This window comes from Calliphora vicina, chromosome 3 (genome assembly GCF_958450345.1).
Source record: "Calliphora vicina chromosome 3, idCalVici1.1, whole genome shotgun sequence".
Lineage (NCBI taxonomy): Eukaryota > Metazoa > Arthropoda > Insecta > Diptera > Calliphoridae > Calliphora > Calliphora vicina.
This window is the reverse complement of record NC_088782.1, coordinates 19,553,296-19,559,117: the sequence shown is the minus strand read 5'-3', so window position 1 is coordinate 19,559,117 and position 5,822 is coordinate 19,553,296.

Genomic DNA, 5,822 nt, shown 5'->3' with positions numbered 1-5,822 from the left:
GTGAGTATACCCACATTTTTAAGCGATTTATGCATGTTAAAGTGATTTTCGGAAGCTGGTCTATATGGGAGCTATGACTAATTATGGACAACATTTGGTGACATGAATTGTGTGTATATAAAACTTATTTGGAGCGGAATTTGTGGAGCTACATATATAAATTAAACATTTATGACCGATAAAGTCCAATTTCGGGAGGACATTTGTATGGGGGCTCGATGAAATAATGGACCGATTTCAGCTAGTTTCAATAGGCTTGAAACTTGAAATATGTACCAAATTTCATCGAAATATCTTCAAAATTGCGACCTGTACTCTGCGCACAAGTTTTACATGGACAGCCAGCCAGCCAGCCGACCAGACGGACATCGTTTAATCGACGCAGAAAGTGATTCTAAGTCGATCGGTATACTTTAAGGTGGGTGTTAGACTAATAATTTTGGGCGTTACAAACATCTGCACAAACGCATTATACCCACCCCACTATGGTGGTGTAGGTTATAATTAAATACATAGAATCTCCTTGTCGAACACTACAAAAAACCATCTCATTTGAAAATTAAATTTTCAAAAGTTTTTTTGATAACAGTGGGTCCAAATATTTCCCGATTTTCTATATTTTTCTTTAAGGGTCTAAAAACAAACGTATACGTCAAATATAAAAATTATTGTTTAAAAATCATGACTGAGTCCAAAGTTATATACATTTTATATTAAATAATTTAAAAAGGCGATTTTTCGCTAGTTTCTTGGGAAAAAAGTATTTTTTTTCTTTTTAAGTTTTCTTAAAAATTTCGAAAAAGATGTATAAAGAATTTATACTTTTTGAAAAGCTAACATTACATGAAATATTTGAAATGAAAAAAAAATAAAAATTTTTGATACCGAGGGTACCACCAGCCCATCCAAAAAAACGCCTTGTTTTTATGTAAAATTTAAAATTAGGTAAAAAAATTCTCAAATCGCGTAGTCGATATCAAAATATAGTAACCTATTTTAGATGGCCCAATATGTTTTTAAATATTTTGTAAAGGGTTTCGATAATCCCGGTCCTGGTATGGATATTATAGACAAAAATCGAAAAAAATCAAATTTTTGGGATTTTTTAACACTTTTTTTTGGGAATTTCGAGATTCTTGGTAATAAATTTTAAGATTTGTTTTTATCTTAAAATTTATGTTAAATTTCATTAAAAAACATTCATAAATAAAATTTAATTTTTATTTGAAAAATGTATATTTTTGTCAAAACTCAATAAAAAGTAGTTTTTGTGGTATTTTTAAAAAACGTATTCCATGAATTTTTTAATTGTCAAAAAGTATACATAGTTTTAAAAAGTAGACAATTTCCTATCCATTGATATATAACATGTCTACCTTATATTTTTTACATGCCAAATTAATTAGTGAAAACTTAACATCTAGCTGAGAATTTAGCTACTAATAGATAGAAACCTTTTGGTCCCACCAAATATAGAGCATTAGCTAAACGTCATTGATATTTGGCTTTGGTGTCGATTCGGCTTCACTCACATACGATCTCTTAAGCTTCCGGTTATTGTAATGGATCCATTTTTCATGATTCGGCGCAAAAATGATTTTCTTTTATAGCGTTCAAGCAGCATTTCTGTGATACAAAATCGTCTTTCAAGGTCTCTCAGCTTCAATTCGTATGATACCCAATTTCCCTACTTTTAGATGAATCCTGCTACTTTCCAACGTTTTGAAATTGAGTAGCTTTCAATGATTTTGCAAGCTCTTGTTGAGTTTGACATCAATCATCATGGAATAATGCCACATTCAGCATATGCTGTGGTGAACGATCGGTGTGCTTCAAAAGATATGCCATCTATTGTAAATCCCGCAGTTTTAAGTCATACAATTTAACCCAATTTAACCCTCTAACCCGCAAGAGTGATGCATTAAAAAGGCATGCATTAAAAAGCACCAATTATCTCAAAAACCTATTTTTGACCTACAGTGGTGGCCACCAATTTAAGACAAATACTTGAATTTTTTTCATCAACTGAATTTTAAGTGCAATAGAGCCAAAATAAAAGGACCTCTAAGGGTATGAAATTTATTATTAATGTTTCTAGTTTCTGAAAAATGTTTGGAAAAATCGGTAAAAAATATATGGACAAAGATATGTGGAAATACGCTGACCCACCTCAGCGAACATCCGCTGTTATTAACATGATATGACCGAAACTAATGGAACTAAAAATACGAAATTTGGTCCGAATATTTTGTAATAATAAAAATATAATGATATAAATGTGAGAAAATGTGTTTATTTAAAAAAAAAATTTTTTGGTCAAGTTGTAGAAAAATTTTATGTGTTCATGGTGAATATGTATGAATTGGCACAGTCAAATAAAACACACTTGTGTGTTCTCATGCATACATATTTGTGGAAATATTTGTAAAAATAATTGACAATTACATGGAATTTAGCAAACAATTTTTGTCTTAAATTCCTGGCCACCACTGTATATCTGGATTACTAAGACATTAATATAGACAATATGGATATCTAATGATAGATATTTCAAAGATATTTGCAACGACGTATATAAGACCATAGTAAGTTGGACCTACAATGGGTCAAAATCGGAAAAAAAATTTTAACCCGATTTTTTTTTTCAAAAAAAAAATTGAAAAAACTAAAAAAAAAATTTTAAATAATCGAAAAAAAAATGTTTCCAAAAAATGAAAAAAACAGCTGGAAAAAAATATTTAAAATTTTGAAGTATAATTTGGTGAAGGGTATATAAGATTCGGCACGGCCGAATATAGCACTCTTACTTGTTTTTAATTAGTTTTTCAATATAATCGTATCATAATTATTGTTTTTTTAACCTAAACATTCAACAATGCCCTGAGGCACTATTCAACTTTTTGCACCTGGTTCCTAAACTTAATTTGCAAATTAGTTTCTGATGGCTGTTCTGAGTTTATTGAGTTATAATTACTCGACAACTTTTTTTTAGCTTTTTAAAGTTTGCGGGTTAGAGTGTTAAAAAATATAAACTTTTTTGGAGGTTGTCCATTACTCTGGTTCTGCTTCACAAATTGTGACCATTTTCAATACCAAACACTTCTGATTAACAAAGAATATTTGAGAAGAATTTCATACTCCTAAGTTCTTTCCCGTAGGCCCTATCGTGCCCTCAAAAGTCAGACAGACGGAAGGACATAGCTAGATCATCTTACAATTTTATAAGGACCTAAAATATAAATGCTGTTGTGGCTCTACAATGAATATTTCGATGTGTTACAAACGGAATGACAAAATCTATATACCGCCTATATTGTTTGTGGTGGGTATAAAAATGTAATGGTTTCAATATAAATAATACGATTGAAACACAAACACATTTATATTGCATAAATAAATTTGAAACTGGAGTTTAAAAACCATAAACTATCGTTTTGGCAACAATATTTGTTTGTTTTTTTTTATTTCTGTGTATTTCTCTTGATTATAGTTAATTGCTGGCACAGCTGTAACATAAACCTCATCCATCTTATAAAAGATTTCCTTTACTGTATTGTATTGTAAATACATATGTATATCCTAAAGACAGCAAATAATTTATTAATTTTCCTTTTCAAATTAATAAATTACATTACATTTCATCGGTCTTGCTACTAATTCTCCTTCAATTATTTATGAACATAAATAATATTGTTTCATTTTGGGTTTAAAACCCAACCATGAAACTTAAGGAAGTTTTCTTAAAACTTAAACATCAATTACAATTTCAAATTTGTTGACCACAACAAGCAGTTTCGAAACCAACTCCAATTTTCGTTACACCACATTAATTTCTCATTGTAGGAGAATTTTCACAAAAATGTCTCATAATTTTATTAGTTTTTTGTCGTCAGCAAATTATTGTGTGTCCAAAAGTAATAAAATTTACACACATTCGAATAATGTGTGTAAATTAAGTAGTTTATTCGTAGTTTAACGGAAGTAAAACAATGTATTTATTCATTCATTCTATCTATCATTCATTCATATGAGTAAATTTATGTCTATTCTCTCATATATGTAAGTTTTTTTCTTCTTTGCATATTTTCCATACAATTAATATTTAAAATCTATTGTTGTTGAAAATCTATTGTTTTAGAAACACACAATAAATTAGAAAATAAAAATAAAAAAAATAAATTAAAGAACAGAGGAAGAAGAGCTTTTATGATGTTCTTGTAAAAGCACTTCTTCCTCATAAAGTAATTCATCAATAAATATTGTATGAATATTTAAACTTATAAAACATTGATGATGAGTTTATGAATTGTTACGAGTAGAGTAAATACATAGTATACATTCATAGATACGAGTATCTACATCCATATTAGGGTGTCCAAAAAACCGGCAAATTTCAAAAATCCGGTTTTGATTATTGTCTTTTAAAAAAACGGTTAAACGGTTTCGGTTTTTGTCTTCAAAAAAAACCGGTTAACCGGTTTATATTAAATTTTTATTTAACATTTTTGAATTTTTAAAGCTCTATCTTCATGCAATTATTTTATATTTATTTTTCTATAAAATAAATCAATATTTTTAGAAATTGTAGCTATGTTTTTCATAAATATGTTTAATTGAGCTTTAGAAAATATATTTCATTAAAACCGTTTAACCGTCTTACAAAAACCGGTTTGTCAAAAAATCAAAATGTTAAAAAAAAACCGAAACCGGTGGAGTTTACAAAGATGAAAAAACCGGTTGACCGGTTTTCGGTTTCGGTTTTGGATACTCTAATCCATATGTAAATAAATATTCTTACTTATTTACCATTATAATGTGTGCGTAACTTGGGTTGGTGAAAAAGTTGTTATTCTTTTTTCCGTTATGACCTTAAGTTTAATTTCTTCCGGTCATAAAAGAGAATTCTTTTTGAACCACTTAGTATGTAAGTGAGAAAAACAAAAGCTTTGAAAAAGCCCGGGAAACCCCAGTAAATAGTGCCGTTCATGTACGAATACTTCCATAAAGCGCTTCATAGATGCTGTAGTGTAAGGGAATTAATAATCAATTGTATGAAAGAAAAAAACAGCATTGAGAAAGTAAAACAAAACTAACTCAATCCTCTCCATACAAAAATTATGTCTTCTAGAAGAAAGGGCGAGCAATATGCCGAATGGCTTAATAACGTAAAAGCGTATCACTTTGGTTAGGATCCTGCCCAGGTATTCGATAAAAAAGATGATGAATCAACTGAAGAAACTTATTTAATAAACGTTAAATTTAATAAACGGTCCTATAACGAACAAAGGGCCACCACAAACCGATTTCATTCAGCTGTGTTAGATGATTTAAGCTTGATTTCCCTCCAGCTAAGACCGCTTTGCGTTAGTTCAAGTTGACGCCTCTTCTTTGCGCGTTACCCTAGGATGTCCAGTCAATGGCGGTTTTCTCCAGTGGGCCTGCGCAAAGTATGGCCAGTTCATCGCCATTTTCCATTGAATACTTCAATCTGGATTGGCCATAGATTTGTTCTGCTCCTTAAATTGGAGTTTGATATTGTTGCAGGCCAGAATATCCGAAGAATTCTTTGCAAGCATCGGTTGGGAAATAGCTGCGCAGCATTTATGTCACATGGCAGTCCAATCGGTTTAAAATTTGACGTAGGGCGTAGCCAAGGAGTATTCGAGTTTAGGTTATTAAAATAGGCCCTACAAATACTCCAGGAGCGGCGCTATATTACACTTTAAGGTATCTTTACGGAGAATATTTTGCATTACGTGTAATAACGCCAAGCTCTATGCTGAACAGCAAAAGCGACAATACGCATCCTTGCCTGATTCTGT